Source organism: Crinia signifera, chromosome 1, assembly GCF_055691185.1.
Source record: "Crinia signifera chromosome 1, ASM5569118v1, whole genome shotgun sequence".
NCBI classification, from domain to species: Eukaryota; Metazoa; Chordata; class Amphibia; order Anura; family Myobatrachidae; genus Crinia; species Crinia signifera.
In genome coordinates this window covers 302685204-302705862 of record NC_139217.1, presented here as the reverse complement: position 1 = coordinate 302705862, position 20659 = coordinate 302685204, and the positions used below count along the sequence as shown (strand labels likewise).

The 20659-nt window shown below is 37.5% G+C and overlaps 22 non-coding genes across 22 annotated transcripts; all 22 read left to right on the top strand.

Annotated features, from left to right (window-relative positions):
- The first annotated feature begins 5722 nt into the window (after window positions 1–5722).
- TRNAL-CAG (transfer RNA leucine (anticodon CAG)) lies at window positions 5723–5803 on the top strand. Its single transcript has one exon. It is a non-coding gene; the product is annotated as a tRNA-Leu (tRNA).
- A 660-nt stretch (window positions 5804–6463) lies between these two features.
- Window positions 6464–6546, top strand: TRNAL-CAG (transfer RNA leucine (anticodon CAG)). The gene has a single exon. It is a non-coding gene; the product is annotated as a tRNA-Leu (tRNA).
- Window positions 6547–6926: 380 nt separating this feature from the next.
- On the top strand, window positions 6927–7009 carry TRNAL-CAG (transfer RNA leucine (anticodon CAG)). The gene has a single exon. It is a non-coding gene; the product is annotated as a tRNA-Leu (tRNA).
- A 1122-nt stretch (window positions 7010–8131) lies between these two features.
- TRNAL-CAG (transfer RNA leucine (anticodon CAG)) lies at window positions 8132–8214 on the top strand. Its single transcript has one exon. It is a non-coding gene; the product is annotated as a tRNA-Leu (tRNA).
- A 381-nt stretch (window positions 8215–8595) lies between these two features.
- On the top strand, window positions 8596–8678 carry TRNAL-CAG (transfer RNA leucine (anticodon CAG)). The gene has a single exon. It is a non-coding gene; the product is annotated as a tRNA-Leu (tRNA).
- A 381-nt stretch (window positions 8679–9059) lies between these two features.
- TRNAL-CAG (transfer RNA leucine (anticodon CAG)) lies at window positions 9060–9142 on the top strand. The gene has a single exon. It is a non-coding gene; the product is annotated as a tRNA-Leu (tRNA).
- Window positions 9143–9802: 660 nt separating this feature from the next.
- On the top strand, window positions 9803–9885 carry TRNAL-CAG (transfer RNA leucine (anticodon CAG)). Its single transcript has one exon. It is a non-coding gene; the product is annotated as a tRNA-Leu (tRNA).
- A 381-nt stretch (window positions 9886–10266) lies between these two features.
- TRNAL-CAG (transfer RNA leucine (anticodon CAG)) lies at window positions 10267–10349 on the top strand. The gene has a single exon. It is a non-coding gene; the product is annotated as a tRNA-Leu (tRNA).
- A 659-nt stretch (window positions 10350–11008) lies between these two features.
- Window positions 11009–11091, top strand: TRNAL-CAG (transfer RNA leucine (anticodon CAG)). The gene has a single exon. It is a non-coding gene; the product is annotated as a tRNA-Leu (tRNA).
- A 380-nt stretch (window positions 11092–11471) lies between these two features.
- TRNAL-CAG (transfer RNA leucine (anticodon CAG)) lies at window positions 11472–11554 on the top strand. Its single transcript has one exon. It is a non-coding gene; the product is annotated as a tRNA-Leu (tRNA).
- A 381-nt stretch (window positions 11555–11935) lies between these two features.
- On the top strand, window positions 11936–12018 carry TRNAL-CAG (transfer RNA leucine (anticodon CAG)). The gene has a single exon. It is a non-coding gene; the product is annotated as a tRNA-Leu (tRNA).
- Window positions 12019–12678: 660 nt separating this feature from the next.
- TRNAL-CAG (transfer RNA leucine (anticodon CAG)) lies at window positions 12679–12761 on the top strand. Its single transcript has one exon. It is a non-coding gene; the product is annotated as a tRNA-Leu (tRNA).
- Window positions 12762–13142: 381 nt separating this feature from the next.
- Window positions 13143–13225, top strand: TRNAL-CAG (transfer RNA leucine (anticodon CAG)). Its single transcript has one exon. It is a non-coding gene; the product is annotated as a tRNA-Leu (tRNA).
- Window positions 13226–14348: 1123 nt separating this feature from the next.
- On the top strand, window positions 14349–14431 carry TRNAL-CAG (transfer RNA leucine (anticodon CAG)). Its single transcript has one exon. It is a non-coding gene; the product is annotated as a tRNA-Leu (tRNA).
- A 381-nt stretch (window positions 14432–14812) lies between these two features.
- On the top strand, window positions 14813–14895 carry TRNAL-CAG (transfer RNA leucine (anticodon CAG)). Its single transcript has one exon. It is a non-coding gene; the product is annotated as a tRNA-Leu (tRNA).
- Window positions 14896–15555: 660 nt separating this feature from the next.
- TRNAL-CAG (transfer RNA leucine (anticodon CAG)) lies at window positions 15556–15638 on the top strand. Its single transcript has one exon. It is a non-coding gene; the product is annotated as a tRNA-Leu (tRNA).
- A 381-nt stretch (window positions 15639–16019) lies between these two features.
- TRNAL-CAG (transfer RNA leucine (anticodon CAG)) lies at window positions 16020–16102 on the top strand. The gene has a single exon. It is a non-coding gene; the product is annotated as a tRNA-Leu (tRNA).
- A 660-nt stretch (window positions 16103–16762) lies between these two features.
- TRNAL-CAG (transfer RNA leucine (anticodon CAG)) lies at window positions 16763–16845 on the top strand. The gene has a single exon. It is a non-coding gene; the product is annotated as a tRNA-Leu (tRNA).
- Window positions 16846–17225: 380 nt separating this feature from the next.
- TRNAL-CAG (transfer RNA leucine (anticodon CAG)) lies at window positions 17226–17308 on the top strand. Its single transcript has one exon. It is a non-coding gene; the product is annotated as a tRNA-Leu (tRNA).
- Window positions 17309–17969: 661 nt separating this feature from the next.
- TRNAL-CAG (transfer RNA leucine (anticodon CAG)) lies at window positions 17970–18052 on the top strand. Its single transcript has one exon. It is a non-coding gene; the product is annotated as a tRNA-Leu (tRNA).
- Window positions 18053–19176: 1124 nt separating this feature from the next.
- Window positions 19177–19259, top strand: TRNAL-CAG (transfer RNA leucine (anticodon CAG)). Its single transcript has one exon. It is a non-coding gene; the product is annotated as a tRNA-Leu (tRNA).
- Window positions 19260–19598: 339 nt separating this feature from the next.
- On the top strand, window positions 19599–19681 carry TRNAL-CAG (transfer RNA leucine (anticodon CAG)). Its single transcript has one exon. It is a non-coding gene; the product is annotated as a tRNA-Leu (tRNA).
- Window positions 19682–20659: the final 978 nt, after the last annotated feature.

The following is a 20659-nucleotide window of genomic DNA, read 5'->3' as shown; positions in this document are numbered from 1 at the left end:
AAAGGAAGGGTTAAATTCCGCCAGTACCTTCCCAGTAAGAGGGCAAGGTATGGCATAAAAATGTATAAACTGTGTGAAAGCACCTCAGGGTACACCCACAGGTTTAGGGTTTATGAAGGGAAGGATTCAAGAATTCAACCGCCAGAATGCCCCCCCTCCCTCGTAGGTGTTAGTGGGAAAATTGTCTGGGATTTAGTGCACCCCTTCCTGGATAAAGGTTATCACCTCTATGTGGATAACTTTTACACTAGCATCCCCCTGTTTAAGGCCCTTGGTTCAAGAGGTACAGCAGCTTGCGGTACTGTGCGCAAGAACCAAAGAGGCCTCCCAAAAACGCACATTGCCCAAGTAATGAGAAGGGGTGAAAGCAGGGGAATATGCAACGAAAATATGTTGTTGGTCAAATATAAGGACAAGAGGGATGTCCTTATACTGACAACAATTCACGGAGACAGTACCACCTCCGTCCCTGTACGAGGTACCAGTACCCACACCTCCAAACCTAATTGTATCCTGGATTACAATAGGTACATGGGCGGAGTGGATCTTTCAGATCAGGTACTGAAGCCGTACAGTGCCCTGCGGAAAACAAAAATCTGGTACAAGAAGGTGGCCGTGTATATCATCCAGATGGCACTGTATAACGCTTACGTGCTATTCCGTTCTACCGGCCAGAGGGGGACATTTATGCACTTTCAAGAGGAAGTCATAAAGGGCCTAATATTTGGGAACCAGCAGGCAGAGGGCCCCAGTACTTCTAGTACTGGCCCCCGTATTGTACCAGGGCAGCATTTTCCTGATGAAATCCCCTCCACTGGAAAAAAGGGCAGGACACAAAAAAGGTGCAAAGTTTGCTATAAAAAGGGAATAAGAAAGCAAACTATTTTCCAGTGTGACACTTGCCCCGACAAACCCGGCCTATGTATAAAGGAGTGTTTTAAAATATACCACACATCTATGGAATATTAGGTTCATAATTTCACCGTGCTTCGGGGGTCTTGCTAATGCCACATAGCACCCACCATTCATTCCACCAGAATCTGAGCCGCAAAATCCAAAAATCACTCCTTCCCTTCTGAGTCCTGCCATGCACCCAACTGGTATTTTTTGGTCACATGTGAGGCATTGCCGTACTCGGGAGAAATTGGGGCACAGATTTTGGGGTGCTTTGTCTCCTTCATTCCTTGTGAAAATGAAAAATGTTGAGCCAGAACTGCATTTTTGTGTAAAAAAATGTAATTTTTCATGTTCACTGCCCAGTTTTATCAAAATTGGTGAAACCCCTGGGGGTTTGAAATGTACACTATACCCCTAGATGAATTCCCTGAGGGGTGTAGTTTGCAAAATGGGGTCACTTGTGGGGGGGTTCCACTGTATTGGTGCTTTGGGGGTCTTGCTAATGCGACATAGCACCCACCATCATTCCACCAGAATTTGTGCTGCAAAATCCAAATATCACTCCTTCCCTTCTGAGTCCTGCCACTTTTTGGTCACACATGAGGCATTGCCGTACTCGGGAGAAATTGGGGCACAGATTTTGGGGTGCTTTGTCTCCTTCATTCCTTCTGAAAATGAAAAATTTTGAGCCAGAACTGCATTTTTGTGTAAAAAAAATGTAATTTTTCATTTTCACTGCCCACTTGTATCAAAATTGGTGAAACCCCTGGGGGTTTGAAATGTACACTATACCCCTAGATGAATTCCCTGAGGGGTGTAGTTTGCAAAATGGGGTGACTTGTGGGGGGGTTCCACTGTATTGGTGCAACATAGCACCCACCATTCATTCCACCAGAATCTGTGCTGCAAAATCCAAAAATCACTCCTTCCCTTCTGAGTCCTGCCATGCACCCAACTGGTATTTTTTGGTCACATGTGAGGCATTGCCGTACTCGGGAGAAATTGGGGCACAGATTTTGGGGTGCTTTTTCTCCTTCATACCTTCTGAAAATGAAAAATTTTGAGCCAGAACTGCATTTTTGTGTAAAAAATGTAATTTTTCATGTTCACTGCCCACTTGTATCAAAATTGGTGAAACCCCTGGGGGTTTTAAATGTACACTATACCCCTAGATGAATTCCCTGAGGGGTGTAGTTTGCAAAATGGGGTCACTTGTGGGGGGGTTCCACTGTATTGGTGCTTGGGGGGTCTTGCTAATGCGACATAGCACCCACCAAAATTCCACCAGAATCTGAGCTGCAAAATCCAAAAATCACTCCTTCCCTTTTGAGTCCTGCCATGCACCCAACTGGTATTTTTTGGTCACATGTGAGGCATTGCCGTACTCGGGAGAAATTGGGGCACAGATTTTGGGGTGCTTTTTCTCCTTCATACCTTCTGAAAATGAAAAATTTTGAGCCAGAACTGCATTTTTGTGTAAAAAATGTAATTTTTCATGTTCACTGCCCACTTGTATCAAAATTGGTGAAACCCCTGGGGGTTTGAAATGTACACTATACCCCTAGATGAATTCCCTGAGGGGTGTAGTTTGCAAAATGGGGTCACTTGTGGGGGGTTCCACTGTATTGGTGCTTGGGGGGTCTTGCTAATGCGACATAGCACCCACCAAAATTCCACCAGAATCTGAGCTGCAAAATCCAAAAATCACTCCTTCCCTTCTGAGTCCTGCCATGCACCCAAATGGTATTTTTTGGTCACATGTGAGGCATTGCCGTACTCGGGAGAAATTGGGGCACAGATTTTGGGGTGCTTTGTCTCCTTCATACCTTCTGAAAATGAAAAATTTTGAGCCAGAACTGCATTTTTGTGTAAAAAAATGTAATTTTTCATTTTCACTGCCCACTTGTATCAAAATTGGTGAAACCCCTGGGGGTTTGAAATGTACACTATACCCCTAGATGAATTCCCTGAGGGGTGTACTTTGCAAAATGGGGTGACTTGTGGGGGGGTTCCACTGTATTGGTGCAACATAGCACCCACCATTCATTCCACCAAAATCTGTGCTGCAAAATCCAAAAATCACTCCTTCCGTTCTGAGTCCTGCCATGCACCCAACTGGTATTTTTTGGTCACATGTGAGGCATTGCCGTACTCGGGAGAAATTGGGGCACAGATTTTGGGGTGCTTTTTCTCCTTCATACCTTCTGAAAATGAAAAATTTTGAGCCAGAACTGCATTTTTGTGTAAAAAAATGTAATTTTTCATTTTCACTGCCCACTTGTATCAAAATTGGTGAAACCCCTGGGGGTTTGAAATGTACACTATACCCCTAGATGAATTCCCTGAGGGGTGTAGTTTTCAAAATGGGGTGACTTGTGGGGGGGGTTCCACTGTATTGGTGCTTGGGGGGTCTTGCTAATGCGACATAGCACCCACCAAAATTCCACCAGAATCTGAGCTGCAAAATCCAAAAATCATTCCTTCCGTTCTGAGTCCTGCCATGCACCCAACTGGTATTTTTTGGTCACATGTGAGGCATTGCCGTACTCGGGAGAAATTGGGGCACAGATTTTGGGGTGCTTTTTCTCCTTCATACCTTCTGAAAATGAAAAATTTCGAGCCAGAACTGCATTTTTGTGTAAAAAATGTAATTTTTCATTTTCACTGCCCACTTGTATCAAAATTGGTGAAACCCCTGGGGGTTTGAAATGTACACTATACCCCTAGATGAATTCCCTGAGGGGTGTAGTTTTCAAAATGGGGTGACTTGTGGGGGGGTTCCACTGTATTGGTGCTTGGGGGGTCTTGCTAATGCGACATAGCACCCACCAAAATTCCACCAGAATCTGAGCCGCAAAATCCAAAAATCACTCCTTCCGTTCTGAGTCCTGCCATGCACCCAACTGGTATTTTTTGGTCACATGTGAGGCATTGCCGTACTCGGGAGAAATTGGGGCACAGATTTTGGGGTGCTTTGTCTCCTTCATACCTTCTGAAAATGACAAATTTGGAGCCAGAACTGTATTTTTGTGTAAAAAAAATAATTTTTCATTTTCACTGCCCAGTTGTACCACAATTGGTGAAACCCCTGGGGGTTTGAAATGTACACTATACCCCTAGATGAATTCCCTGAGGGGTGTAGTTTGCAAAATGGGGTCACTTGTGGGGGGGTTCCTAACTTTTAGCATCTTATGGTGCCTAGAAACCTACATGGTGCCTAAAAAATAATCTCATAAAAAGGAGGCTCCAAAATCAAGTAGGTGCTCCTTCTATTATGAAGCCTGTGGTTTGGTCACCGTGCACACTAGGGCCACATATAGGATATTTATGAAAACAAAAGAATTGGGGGAATCAATTTTCAGTCACATTTCTCTAGTAAAATGTACTGTGTTCCTTAGAAAAATGTATTAAAATTGCAAATCTGCAAAAAAAAAGAAATTTTGAAATTTCACCTACACTTTGTTTTAATTCCTGTGAAACACCTAAAGGGTTAACAAACTTCCAAAATGCTGTTTTGAATACTGTGAGGGGTGCAGTTTTTGAAATGGCATCATTTATGGGGGTGTCTCACATACAAGTCCCTCAAAGTCACATCAGAACTGAACTGGTCCCTAAAAAAATCAGTGTTTGAAATTTTCTTGAAAATTTGAGAATTTGCTATTCATATTGTAAGCCTCCTAGTGTCCCAAAAAATTAAAAGGAAGTTGAAATAATGATGTCAACATAAAGTAGACATATGGTCTATGTTAGTTATTCACTATTTTGAGTGGTAAGATTATTTGTCTCACAAGCAGAAAATTTAACATTTTGCAAATCGCTAAATTTTCCATTTTTTCACGATATTTTGGTATTTTTCACAAAAAAACACAGACTGTATCGACCCAAATTTACCACTAATTTGAAGTACAATGTGTCACGAAAAAACAATCTCAAAATCACTGGGATAAGTAAAAGCAAAAAAAAGTTATCCCCACTTAAGTGAGACATGTCAGATTTGAAAAAAAGGGCTCTGTCAGGAACGCAAAAACTGGCTCTGTCAGGAAGGGGTTAAAAATAGGGGCCTGAAACCTACCAAAGAGATCAATGTCATGTTCTTTGTATTGGTCATGAACATAAACCCCACTTGGGTACATTAAAATAGGATCCAATCAATCCCATAAGCTAAACAAAGTAGCCAGTTTGTGCAAGATTCACAAATTTCACTTCATAATATTAAATTTTTCTTAAAAATAGTGCGATAGCTATATGTCAGGATGGCCGAGTGGTCTATGGCGCTGCGTTCAGTAGCCAGTTTGTGTAAGATTCACAAATTTCACTTCATAATATTAAATTTTTCTTAAAAATAGTGCGATAGCTATATGTCAGGATGGCCGAGTGGTCGTTAGCGCTGCATTCAGGTCGCAGTCTCCTCTGGAGGCGTGGGTTCAAATCCCACTTCTGACATAGTTCTTCCTTTCTTTATTGGTTCTACTATTTCCTCTTCCTTGTTGCATGAAAAAAGAATGACTTAAGAATTAGATGAACACTCTCTGCAAAATTCTGTTTCCAATTCCACCATGGAAAAAAATGTATCAATCAATCCACAATTTTGCTATGTATCAAGAAAAGATCACACTGTTTTCTCTTTAAAAATAGGGGCCTGAAACCTACCAAAGAGATCAATGTCATGTTCTTTGTATTGGTCATGAACATAAACCCCACTTGGGTACATTAAAATAGGATCCAATCAATCCCATAAGCTAAACAAAGTAGCCAGTTTGTGCAAGATTCACAAATTTCACTTCATAATATTAAATTTTTCTTAAAAATACTGCAATAGCTATATGTCAGGATGGCCGAGTGGTCTATGGCGCTGCGTTCAGGTCGCAGTCCTCTGGAGGCGTGGGTTCAAATCCCACTTCTGACATAGTTCTTCCTTTCTTTATTGGTTCTACTATTTCCTCTTCCTTGTTGCATGAGAAGAGAATGACTTAAGAATCAGATTAACACCCACTGCAAAACTCTGTTTCAATTTCCACCATTCAAAAATGCATCAATCCATTATGTTTTTATATAGAAAGAAAATAGCACACTATTCTTTGTACAAAAAAGGGCTTGAAAGCTACCACTGACATCAATATCATGCTTTTTGTATTGTCTGCTTCATACTTCTTGATTTATATTTTGCTAAATAAAATATCTCCCAAATTAAGATTTTGGGAGGCATTTTTCTAACTTAAGAAAACTGCTCTTCTAAGCCATTGGTCATGAAAATAAACCCCACTTGGGTTCATTATAATAGAATCCAATGAATCCCACAAGCTAAAGGAAGTAGCCAGTTTGTGCAATCTTCACAAATTTTACTCAACAGTGAGTGAAAATGCATCAGCAAACAAACTCTGGGCATTTGAATTCTAATCCTCAAAAGAGAAAATAAATCCTACTTTATACATTAGAACCACTTTCAAAATGAATGGAAAAGCAATTGATACAGTCTTTAAATCAATAGTTTCTACAATATGACCATTGTATCGTTAGAGAGGGGATTTCGTACTATATCACTTTTTAAAAAGTAAGTGTGATATATGTCAGGATGGCCGAGCGGTCTAAGGCGCTGCGTTCAGGTCGCAGTCTCCTCTGGAGGCGTGGGTTCAAATCCCACTTCTGACATGACTCTTTCTTTTCTTATTTGTTCTTCAATTCTTCTTCCTTGTTGCATGAAAAAAGAATGACTTAAGAATTAGATGAACACTATCTGCAAAATTCTGTTTCCAATTCCACCATGTAAAAAATGTATCAATCAATCCACAATTTTGCTATGTATCAAGAAAAGATCACACTGTTTTCTCTGTCAAAATAGGGGCCTGAAACCTACCAAAGAGATCAATGTCATGTTCTTTGTATTGGTCATGAACATAAACCCCACTTGGGTACATTAAAATAGGATCCAATCAATCCCATAAGCTAAACAAAGTAGCCAGTTTGTGCAAGATTCACAAATTTCACTTCATAATATAAATTTTTTCTTAAAAATAGTGCGATAGGTATATGTCAGGATGGCCGAGTGGTCTATGGCGCTGCGTTCAGGTCACAGTCTCCTCTGGAGGCGTGGGTTCAAATCCCACTTCTGACATAGTTCTTCCTTTCTTTATTGGTTCTACTATTTCCTCTTCCTTGTTGCATGAAAAAAGAATGACTTAAGAATTAGATGAACACTCTCTGCAAAATTCTGTTTCCAATTCCACCATGGAAAAAAATGTATCAATCAATCCACAATTTTGCTATGTATCAAGAAAAGATCACACTGTTTTCTCTTTAAAAATAGGGGCCTGAAACCTACCATAGAGATCAATGTCATGTTCTTTGTATTGTCATGAACATAAACCCCACTTGGGTACATTAAAATAGGATCCAATCAATCCCATAAGCTAAACAAAGTAGCCAGTTTGTTCAAGATTCACAAATTTCACTTCATAATATTAGTTTTTTCTTAAAAATAGTGCGATAGCTATATGTCAGGATGGCCGAGTGGTCTATGGCGCTGCGTTCAGGTCGCAGTCTCCTCTGGAGGCGTGGGTTCAAATCCCATTCGACATAGTTCTTCCTTTCTTTATTGGTTCTACTATTTCCTCTTCCTTGTTGCATGAGAAGAGAATGACTTAACAATCAGATTAACACCCACTGCAAAACTCTGTTTCAATTTCCACCATTCAAAAATGCATCAATCCATTATGTTTTTATATAGAAAGAAAATAGCACACTATTCTTTGTACAAAAAAGGGCTTGAAAGCTACCACTGACATCAATATCATGCTTTTTGTATTGTCTGCTTCATACTTCTTGATTTATATTTTGCTAAATAAAATACCTCCCAAATTAAGAATTTGGGAGGCATTTTTCTAACTTAAGAAAACTGCTCTTCTAAGCCATTGGTCATGAAAATAAACCCCACTTGGGTTCATTATAATAGAATCCAATGAATCCCACAAGCTAAAGGAAGTAGCCAGTTTGTGCAATCTTCACAAATTTTACTCAACAGTGAGTGAAAATGCATCAGCAAACAAACTCTGGGCATTTGAATTCTAATCCTCAAAAGAGAAAATAAATCCTACTTTATACATTAGAACCACTTTCAAAATGAATGGAAAAGCAATTGATACAGTCTTTAAATCAATAGTTTCTACAATATGACCATTGTATCGTTAGAGAGGGGATTTCGTACTATATCACTTTTTAAAAAGTTAGTGTGATATATGTCAGGATGGCCGAGCGGTCTATGGCGCTGCGTTCAGGTCGCAGTCTCCTCTGGAGGCGTGGGTTCAAATCCCACTTCTGACAGGACTCTTTCTTTTCTTATTTGTTCTTCAATTCTTCTTCCTTGTTGCATGAAAAAAGAATGACTTAAGAATTAGATGAACACTCTCTGCAAAATTCTGTTTCCAATTCCACCATGGAAAAAAATGTATCAATCAATCCACAATTTTGTTATGTATCAAGAAAAGATCACACTGTTTTCTCTTTAAAAATAGGGGCCTGAAACCTACCAAAGAGATCAATGTCATGTTCTTTGTATTGGTCATGAACATAAACCCCACTTGGGTACATTAAAATAGGATCCAATCAATCCCATAAGCTAAACAAAGTAGCCAGTTTGTGCAAGATTCACAAATTTCACTTCATAATATAAAATTTTTCTTAAAAATAGTGCGATAGCTATATGTCAGGATGGCCGAGTGGTCTATGGCGCTGCGTTCAGGTCACAGTCTCCTCTGGAGGCGTGGGTTCAAATCCCACTTCTGACATAGTTCTTCCTTTCTTTATTGGTTCTACTATTTCCTCTTCCTTGTTGCATGAAAAAAGAATGACTTAAGAATTAGATGAACACTCTCTGCAAAATTCTGTTTCCAATTCCACCATGGAAAAAAATGTATCAATCAATCCACAATTTTGCTATGTATCAAGAAAAGATCACACTGTTTTCTCTTTAAAAATAGGGGCCTGAAACCTACCATAGAGATCAATGTCATGTTCTTTGTATTGTCATGAACATAAACCCCACTTGGGTACATTAAAATAGGATCCAATCAATCCCATAAGCTAAACAAAGTAGCCAGTTTGTTCAAGATTCACAAATTTCACTTAATAATATTAATTTTTTCTTAAAAATAGTGCGATAGCTATATGTCAGGATGGCCGAGTGGTCTATGGCGCTGCGTTCAGGTCGCAGTCTCCTCTGGAGGCGTGGGTTCAAATCCCACTTCTGACATAGTTCTTCATTTCTTTATTGGTTCTACTATTTCCTCTTCCTTGTTGCATGAGAAGAGAATGACTTAACAATCAGATTAACACCCACTGCAAAACTCTGTTTCAATTTCCACCATTCAAAAATGCATCAATCCATTATGTTTTTATATAGAAAGAAAATAGCACACTATTCTTTGTACAAAAAAGGGCTTGAAAGCTACCACTGACATCAATATCATGCTTTTTGTATTGTCTGCTTCATACTTCTTGATTTATATTTTGCTAAATAAAATACCTCCCAAATTAAGAATTTGGGAGGCATTTTTCTAACTTAAGAAAACTGCTCTTCTAAGCTATTGGTCATGAAAATAAACCCCACTTGGGTTCATTATAATAGAATCCAATGAATCCCACAAGCTAAAGGAAGTAGCCAGTTTGTGCAATCTTCACAAATTTTACTCAACAGTGAGTGAAAATGCATCAGCAAACAAACTCTGGGCATTTGAATTCTAATCCTCAAAAGAGAAAATAAATCCTACTTTATACATTAGAACCACTTTCAAAATGAATGGAAAAGCAATTGATACAGTCTTTAAATCAATAGTTTCTACAATATGACCATTGTATCGTTAGAGAGGGGATTTCGTACTATATCACTTTTTAAAAAGTTAGTGTGATATATGTCAGGATGGCCGAGCGGTCTATGGCGCTGCGTTCAGGTCGCAGTCTCCTCTGGAGGCGTGGGTTCAAATCCCACTTCTGACAGGACTCTTTCTTTTCTTATTTGTTCTTCAATTCTTCTTCCTTGTTGCATGAAAAAAGAATGACTTAAGAATTAGATGAACACTCTCTGCAAAATTCTGTTTCCAATTCCACCATGGAAAAAAATGTATCAATCAATCCACAATTTTGTTACGTATCAAGAAAAGATCACACTGTTTTCTCTTTAAAAATAGGGGCCTGAAACCTACCAAAGAGATCAATGTCATGTTCTTTGTATTGGTCATGAACATAAACCCCACTTGGGTACATTAAAATAGGATCCAATCAATCCCATAAGCTAAACAAAGTAGCCAGTTTGTGCAAGATTCACAAATTTCACTTCATAATATTAAATTTTTCTTAAAAATAGTGCGATAGCTATATGTCAGGATGGCCGAGTGGTCTATGGCGCTGCGTTCAGGTCGCAGTCTCCTCTGGAGGCGTGGGTTCAAATCCCACTTCTGACATAGTTCTTCCTTTCTTTATTGGTTCTACTATTTCCTCTTCCTTGTTGCATGAGAAGAGTATGACTTAAGAATCAGATTAACACCCACTGCAAAACTCTGTTTCAATTTCCACCATTCAAAAATGCATCAATCCATTATGTTTTTATATAGAAAGAAAATAGCACACTATTCTTTGTACAAAAAAGGGCTTGAAAGCTACCACTGACATCAATATCATGCTTTTTGTATTGTCTGCTCCATACTTCTTGATTTATATTTTGCTAAATAAAATACCTCCCAAATTAAGAATTTGGGAGGCCTTTTTCTAACTTAAGAAAACTGCTCTTCTAAGCCATTGGTCATGAAAATAAACCCCACTTGGGTTCATTATAATAGAATCCAATGAATCCCACAAGCTAAAGGAAGTAGCCAGTTTGTGCAATCTTCACAAATTTTACTCAACAGTGAGTGAAAATGCATCAGCAAACAAACTCTGGGCATTTGAATTCTAATCCTCAAAAGAGAAAATAAATCCTACTTTATACATTAGAACCACTTTCAAAATGAATGGAAAAGCAATTGATACAGTCTTTAAATCAATAGTTTCTACAATATGACCATTGTATCGTTGGAGAGGGGATTTCGTACTATATCACTTTTAAAAAATTAGTGTTATATATGTCAGGATGGCCGAGCGGTCTAAGGCGCTGCATTCAGGTCGCAGTCTCCTCTGGAGGCGTGGGTTCAAATCCCACTTCTGACAGGACTCTTTCTTTTCTTATTTGTTCTTCAATTCTTCTTCCTTGTTGCATGAAAAAAGAATGACTTAAGAATTAGATGAACACTATCTGCAAAATTCTGTTTCCAATTCCACCATGTAAAAAATGTATCAATCAATCCACAATTTTGCTATGTATCAAGAAAAGATCACACTGTTTTCTCTGTCAAAATAGGGGCCTGAAACCTACCAAAGAGATCAATGTCATGTTCTTTGTATTGGTCATGAACATAAACCCCACTTGGGTACATTAAAATAGGATCCAATCAATCCCATAAGCTAAACAAAGTAGCCAGTTTGTGCAAGATTCACAAATTTCACTTCATAATATAATTTTTTTCTTAAAAATAGTGCGATAGATATATGTCAGGATGGCCGAGTGGTCTATGGCGCTGCGTTCAGGTCACAGTCTCCTCTGGAGGCGTGGGTTCAAATCCCACTTCTGACATAGTTCTTCCTTTCTTTATTGGTTCTACTATTTCCTCTTCCTTGTTGCATGAAAAAAGAATGACTTAAGAATTAGATGAACACTCTCTGCAAAATTCTGTTTCCAATTCCACCATGGAAAAAAATGTATCAATCAATCCACAATTTTGCTATGTATCAAGAAAAGATCACACTGTTTTCTCTTTAAAAATAGGGGCCTGAAACCTACCATAGAGATCAATGTCATGTTCTTTGTATTGTCATGAACATAAACCCCACTTGGGTACATTAAAATAGGATCCAATCAATCCCATAAGCTAAACAAAGTAGCCAGTTTGTTCAAGATTCACAAATTTCACTTCATAATATTAATTTTTTCTTAAAAATAGTGCGATAGCTATATGTCCGGATGGCCGAGTGGTCTATGGCGCTGCGTTCAGGTCGCAGTCTCCTCTGGAGGCGTGGGTTCAAATCCCACTTCTGACATAGTTCTTCCTTTCTTTATTGGTTCTACTATTTCCTCTTCCTTGTTGCATGAGAAGAGAATGACTTAACAATCAGATTAACACCCACTGCAAAACTCTGTTTCAATTTCCACCATTCAAAAATGCATCAATTCATTATGTTTTTATATAGAAAGAAAATAGCACACTATTCTTTGTACAAAAAAGGGCTTGAAAGCTACCACTGACATCAATATCATGCTTTTTGTATTGTCTGCTTCATACTTCTTGATTTATATTTTGCTAAATAAAATACCTCCCAAATTAAGAATTTGGGAGGCATTTTTCTAACTTAAGAAAACTGCTCTTCTAAGCCATTGGTCATGAAAATAAACCCCACTTGGGTTCATTATAATAGAATCCAATGAATCCCACAAGCTAAAGGAAGTAGCCAGTTTGTGCAATCTTCACAAATTTTACTCAACAGTGAGTGAAAATGCATCAGCAAACAAACTCTGGGCATTTGAATTCTAATCCTCAAAAGAGAAAATAAATCCTACTTTATACATTAGAACCACTTTCAAAATGAATGGAAAAGCAATTGATACAGTCTTTAAATCAATAGTTTCTACAATATGACCATTGTATCGTTAGAGAGGGGATTTCGTACTATATCACTTTTTAAAAAGTTAGTGCGATATATGTCAGGATGGCCGAGCGGTCTATGGCGCTGCGTTCAGGTCGCAGTCTCCTCTGGAGGCGTGGGTTCAAATCCCACTTCTGACAGGACTCTTTCTTTTCTTATTTGTTCTTCAATTCTTCTTCCTTGTTGCATGAAAAAAGAATGACTTAAGAATTAGATGAACACTCTCTGCAAAATTCTGTTTCCAATTCCACCATGGAAAAAAATGTATCAATCAATCCACAATTTTGTTATGTATCAAGAAAAGATCACACTGTTTTCTCTTTAAAAATAGGGGCCTGAAACCTACCAAAGAGATCAATGTCATGTTCTTTGTATTGGTCATGAACATAAACCCCACTTGGGTACATTAAAATAGGATCCAATCAATCCCATAAGCTAAACAAAGTAGCCAGTTTGTGCAAGATTCACAAATTTCACTTCATAATATTAAATTTTTCTTAAAAATAGTGCGATAGCTATATGTCAGGATGGCCGAGTGGTCTATGGCGCTGCGTTCAGGTCGCAGTCTCCTCTGGAGGCGTGGGTTCAAATCCCACTTCTGACATAGTTCTTCCTTTCTTTATTGGTTCTACTATTTCCTCTTCCTTGTTGCATGAGAAGAGTATGACTTAAGAATCAGATTAACACCCACTGCAAAACTCTGTTTCAATTTCCACCATTCAAAAATGCATCAATCCATTATGTTTTTATATAGAAAGAAAATAGCACACTATTCTTTGTACAAAAAAGGGCTTGAAAGCTACCACTGACATCAATATCATGCTTTTTGTATTGTCTGCTCCATACTTCTTGATTTATATTTTGCTAAATAAAATACCTCCCAAATTAAGAATTTGGGAGGCCTTTTTCTAACTTAAGAAAACTGCTCTTCTAAGCCATTGGTCATGAAAATAAACCCCACTTGGGTTCATTATAATAGAATCCAATGAATCCCACAAGCTAAAGGAAGTAGCCAGTTTGTGCAATCTTCACAAATTTTACTCAACAGTGAGTGAAAATGCATCAGCAAACAAACTCTGGGCATTTGAATTCTAATCCTCAAAAGAGAAAATAAATCCTACTTTATACATTAGAACCACTTTCAAAATGAATGGAAAAGCAATTGATACAGTCTTTAAATCAATAGTTTCTACAATATGACCATTGTATCGTTGGAGAGGGGATTTCGTACTATATCACTTTTAAAAAATTAGTGTTATATATGTCAGGATGGCCGAGCGGTCTAAGGCGCTGCGTTCAGGTTACAGTCTCCTCTGGAGGGCTGGGTTCAAATCCCACTTCTGACAGGACTCTTTCTTTTCTTATTTGTTCTTCAATTCTTCTTCCTTGTTGCATGAAAAAAGAATGACTTAAGAATTAGATGAACACTCTCTGCAAAATTCTGTTTCCAATTCCACCATGGAAAAAAATGTATCAATCAATCCACAATTTTGCTATGTATCAAGAAAAGATCACACTGTTTTCTCTTTAAAAATAGGGGCCTGAAACCTACCAAAGAGATCAATGTCATGTTCTTTGTATTGGTCATGAACATAAACCCCACTTGGGTACATTAAAATAGGATCCAATCAATCCCATAAGCTAAACAAAGTAGCCAGTTTGTGCAAGATTCACAAATTTCACTTCATAATATAAATTTTTTCTTAAAAATAGTGCGATAGGTATATGTCAGGATGGCCGAGTGGTCTATGGCGCTGCGTTCAGGTCACAGTCTCCTCTGGAGGCGTGGGTTCAAATCCCACTTCTGACATAGTTCTTCCTTTCTTTATTGGTTCTACTATTTCCTCTTCCTTGTTGCATGAAAAAAGAATGACTTAAGAATTAGATGAACACTCTCTGCAAAATTCTGTTTCCAATTCCACCATGGAAAAAAATGTATCAATCAATCCACAATTTTGCTATGTATCAAGAAAAGATCACACTGTTTTCTCTTTAAAAATAGGGGCCTGAAACCTACCATAGAGATCAATGTCATGTTCTTTGTATTGTCATGAACATAAACCCCACTTGGGTACATTAAAATAGGATCCAATCAATCCCATAAGCTAAACAAAGTAGCCAGTTTGTTCAAGATTCACAAATTTCACTTCATAATATTAATTTTTTCTTAAAAATAGTGCGATAGCTATATGTCAGGATGGCCGAGTGGTCTATGGCGCTGCGTTCAGGTCGCAGTCTCCTCTGGAGGCGTGGGTTCAAATCCCACTTCTGACATAGTTCTTCCTTTCTTTATTGGTTCTACTATTTCCTCTTCCTTGTTGCATGAGAAGAGAATGACTTAACAATCAGATTAACACCCACTGCAAAACTCTGTTTCAATTTCCACCATTCAAAAATGCATCAATCCATTATGTTTTTATATAGAAAGAAAATAGCACACTATTCTTTGTACAAAAAAGGGCTTGAAAGCTACCACTGACATCAATATCATGCTTTTTGTATTGTCTGCTTCATACTTCTTGATTTATATTTTGCTAAATAAAATACCTCCCAAATTAAGATTTTGGGAGGCATTTTTCTAACTTAAGAAAACTGCTCTTCTAAGCCATTGGTCATGAAAATAAACCCCACTTGGGTTCATTATAATAGAATCCAATGAATCCCACAAGCTAAAGGAAGTAGCCAGTTTGTGCAATCTTCACAAATTTTACTCAACAGTGAGTGAAAATGCATCAGCAAACAAACTCTGGGCATTTGAATTCTAATCCTCAAAAGAGAAAATAAATCCTACTTTATACATTAGAACCACTTTCAAAATGAATGGAAAAGCAATTGATACAGTCTTTAAATCAATAGTTTCTACAATATGACCATTGTATCGTTAGAGAGGGGATTTCGTACTATATCACTTTTTAAAAAGTTAGTGTGATATATGTCAGGATGGCCGAGCGGTCTATGGCGCTGCGTTCAGGTCGCAGTCTCCTCTGGAGGCGTGGGTTCAAATCCCACTTCTGACAGGACTCTTTCTTTTCTTATTTGTTCTTCAATTCTTCTTCCTTGTTGCATGAAAAAAGAATGACTTAAGAATTAGATGAACACTCTCTGCAAAATTCTGTTTCCAATTCCACCATGGAAAAAAATGTATCAATCAATCCACAATTTTGCTATGTATCAAGAAAAGATCACACTGTTTTCTCTGTCAAAATAGGGGCCTGAAACCTACCAAAGAGATCAATGTCATGTTCTTTGTATTGGTCATGAACATAAACCCCACTTGGGTACATTAAAATAGGATCCAATCAATCCCATAAGCTAAACAAAGTAGCCAGTTTGTGCAAGATTCACAAATTTCACTTCATAATATTAAATTTTTCTTAAAAATAGTGCGATAGCTATATGTCAGGATGGCCGAGTGGTCTATGGCGCTGCGTTCAGGTCGCAGTCTCCTCTGGAGGCGTGGGTTCAAATCCCACTTCTGACATAGTTCTTCCTTTCTTTATTGGTTCTACTATTTCCTCTTCCTTGTTGCATGAGAAGAGTATGACTTAAGAATCAGATTAACACCCACTGCAAAACTCTGTTTCAATTTCCACCATTCAAAAATGCATCAATCCATTATGTTTTTATATAGAAAGAAAATAGCACACTATTCTTTGTACAAAAAAGGGCTTGAAAGCTACCACTGACATCAATATCATGCTTTTTGTATTGTCTGCTCCATACTTCTTGATTTATATTTTGCTAAATAAAATACCTCCCAAATTAAGAATTTGGGAGGCCTTTTTCTAACTTAAGAAAACTGCTCTTCTAAGCCATTGGTCATGAAAATAAACCCCACTTGGGTTCATTATAATAGAATCCAATGAATCCCACAAGCTAAAGGAAGTAGCCAGTTTGTGCAATCTTCACAAATTTTACTCAACAGTGAGTGAAAATGCATCAGCAAACAAACTCTGGGCATTTGAATTCTAATCCTCAAAAGAGAAAATAAATCCTACTTTATACATTAGAACCACTTTCAAAATGAATGGAAAAGCAATTGATACAGTCTTTAAATCAATAGTTTCTACAATATGACCATTGTATCGTTAGAGAGGGGATTTCGTACTATATCACTTTTTAAAAAGTTAGTGAGATATATGTCAGGATGGCCGAGCGGTCTAAGGCGCTGCGTTCAGGTCGCAGTCTCCTCTGGAGGCGTGGGTTCAAATCCCACTTCTGACATGACTCTTTCTTTTCTTATTTGTTCTTCAATTCTTCTTCCTTGTTGCATGAAAAAAGAATGACTTAAGAATTAGATGAACACTCTCTGCAAAATTCTGTTTCCAATTCCACCATGTAAAAAATGTATCAATCAATCCACAATTTTGCTATGTATCAAGAAAAGATCACACTGTTTTCTCTGTCAAAATAGGGGCCTGAAACCTACCAAAGAGATCAATGTCATGTTCTTTGTATTGGTCATGAACATAAACCCCACTTGGGTACATTAAAATAGGATCCAATCAATCCCATAAGCTAAACAAAGTAGCCAGTTTGTGCAAGATTCACAAACTTCACTTCATAATATTAAATTTTTCTTAAAAATAGTGCGATAGGTATATGTCAGGATGGCCGAGTGGTCTATGGCGCTACGTTCAGGTCGCAGTCTCCTCTGGTGGCGTGGGTTCAAATCCCACTTCTGACATAATTCTTCCTTTCTTTATTGGTTCTACTATTTCCTCTTCCTTGTTGCATGAGAAGAGAATGACTTAAGAATCAGATTAACACCCACTGCAAAACTCTGTTTCAATTTCCACCATTCAAAAATGCATCAATACATTATGTTTTTATATAGAAAGAAAATAGCACACTATTCTTTGTACAAATAAGGGCTTGAAAGCTACCACTGACATCAATATCATGCTTTTTGTATTGTCTGCTTCATACTTCTTGATTTATATTTTGCTAAATAAAATACCTCCCAAATTAAGAATTTGGGAGGCCTTTTTCTAACTTAAGAAAACTGCTCTTCTAAGCCATTGGTCATGAAAATAAACCCCACTTGGGTTCATTATAATAGAATCCTAATGAATCCCACAAGCTAAAGAAAGTAGCCAGTTTGTGCAATCTTCACAAATTTTACTCAACAGTGAGTGAAAATGCATCAGCAAACAAACTCTGGGCATTTGAATTCTAATCCTCAAAAGAGAAAATAAATCCTACTTTATACATTAGAACCACTTTCAAAATGAATGGAAAAGCAATTGATACAGTCTTTAAATCAATAGTTTCTACAATATGACCATTGTATCGTTAGAGAGGGGATTTCGTACTATATCACTTTTTAAAAAGTTAGTGAGATATATGTCAGGATGGCCGAGCGGTCTAAGGCGCTGCGTTCAGGTCGCAGTCTCCTCTGGAGGCGTGGGTTCAAATCCCACTTCTGACATGACTCTTTCTTTTCTTATTTGTTCTTCAATTCTTCTTCCTTGTTGCATGAAAAAAGAATGACTTAAGAATTAGATGAACACTCTCTGCAAAATTCTGTTTCCAATTCCACCATGTAAAAAATGTATCAATCAATCCACAATTTTGCTATGTATCAAGAAAAGATCACACTGTTTTCTCTGTCAAAATAGGGGCCTGAAACCTACCAAAGAGATCAATGTCATGTTCTTTGTATTGGTCATGAACATAAACCCCACTTGGGTACATTAAAATAGGATCCAATCAATCCCATAAGCTAAACAAAGTAGCCAGTTTGTGCAAGATTCACAAACTTCACTTCATAATATTAAATTTTTCTTAAAAATAGTGCGATAGGTATATGTCAGGATGGCCATGTGGTCTATGGCGCTACGTTCAGGTCGCAGTCTCCTCTGGTGGCGTGGGTTCAAATCCCACTTCTGACATAATTCTTCCTTTCTTTATTGGTTCTACTATTTCCTCTTCCTTGTTGCATGAGAAGAGAATGACTTAAGAATCAGATTAACACCCACTGCAAAACTCTGTTTCAATTTCCACCATTCAAAAATGCATCAATCCATTATGTTTTTATATAGAAAGAAAATAGCACACTATTCTTTGTACAAAAAAGGGCTTGAAAGCTACCACTGACATCAATATCATGCTTTTTGTATTGTCTGCTTCATACTTCTTGATTTATATTTTGCTAAATAAAATACCTCCCAAATTAAGAATTTGGGAGGCCTTTTTCTAACTTAGGAAAACTTCTCTTCTAAGCCATTGGTCATGAAAATAAACCCCACTTGGGTTCATTATAATAGAATCCTAATGAATCCCACAAGCTAAAGGAAGTAGCCAGTTTGTGCAATCTTCACAAATTTTACTCAACAGTGAGTGAAAATGCATCAGCAAACAAACTCTGGGCATTTGAATTCTAATCCTCAAAAGAGAAAATAAATCCTACTTTATACATTAGAACCACTTTCAAAATGAATGGAAAAGCAATTGATACAGTCTTTAAATCAATAGTTTCTACAATATGACCATTGTATCATTAGAGAGGGGATTTCGTACTATATCACTTTTTAAAAAGTTAGTGTGATATATGTCAGGATGGCCGAGCGGTCTAAGGCGCTGCGTTCAGGTCGCAGTCTCCTTTGGAGGCGTGGGTTCAAATCCCACTTCTGACATGACTCTTTCTTTTCTTATTTGTTCTTCAATTCTTCTTCCTTGTTGCATGAAAAAAGAATGACTTAAGAATTAGATGAACACTATCTGCAAAATTCTGTTTCCAATTCCACCATGTAAAAAATGTATCAATCAATCCACAATTTTGCTATGTATCAAGAAAAGATCACACTGTTTTCTCTGTCAAAATAGGGGCCTGAAACCTACCAAAGAGATCAATGTCATGTTCTTTGTATTGGTCATGAACATAAACCCCACTTGGGTACATTAAAATAGGATCCAATCAATCCCATAAGCTAAACAAAGTAGCCAGTTTGTGCAAAAAAATTAGTGTGATATATGTCAGGATGGCCGAGCGGTCTAAGGCGCTGCGTTCAGGTCGCAGTCTCCTCTGGAGGCGTGGGTTCAAATCCCACTTCTGACAGGACTCTTTCTTTTCTTATTTGTTCTTCAATTCTTCTTCCTTGTTGCATGAAAAAAGAATGACTTAAGAATTAGATGAACACTCTCTGCAAAATTCTGTTTCCAATTCCACCATGGAAAAAAATGTATCAATCAATCCACAATTTTGCTATATATCAAGAAAAGATCACACTGTTTTCTCTTTAAAAATAGGGGCCTGAAACCTACCAAAGAGATCAATGTCATGTTCTTTGTATTGGTCATGAACATAAACCCCACTTGGGTACATTAAAATAGGATCCAATCAATCCAATAAGCTAAACAAAGTAGCCAGTTTGTGCAAGATTCACAAATTTCACTTCATAATATTAAATTTTTCTTAAAAATAATGCGATAGCTATATGTCAGGATGGCCGAGTGGTCTTTGGTCACAGTCTCCTCTGGAGGCGTGGGTTCAAATCCCACTTCTGACATAGTTCTTCCTTTCTTTATTGGTTCTACTATTTCCTTTTCCTTTTTGCATGAGAAGAGAATGACTTAAGAATCAGATTAACACCCACTGCAAAACTCTGTTTCAATTTCCACCATTCAAAAAGGCATCAATCCATTATATTTTTATTTAGCAAGAAAATAGCACACTATTCTTTGTACAAATAAGGGCTTGAAACCTACCACTGACATCAATATCATGCTTTTTGTATTATCTGCTCCATACTTCTTGATTTATATTTCGCTAAATAAAATACCTCCCAAATTAAAAATTTGGGAGGCATTTTTCTAACTTAAGAAAACTGCTCTTCTAAGCCATTGGTCATGAAAATAAACCCCACTTGGGTTCATTATAATAGAATCCAATGAATCCCACAAGCTAAATGAAGTAGCCAGTTTGTGCAATCTTCACAAATTTTACTCAACAGTGAGTGAAAATGCATCAGCAAACAAACTCTGGGCATTTGAATTCTAATCCTCAAAAGAGAAAAGAAATCCTACTTTATACATT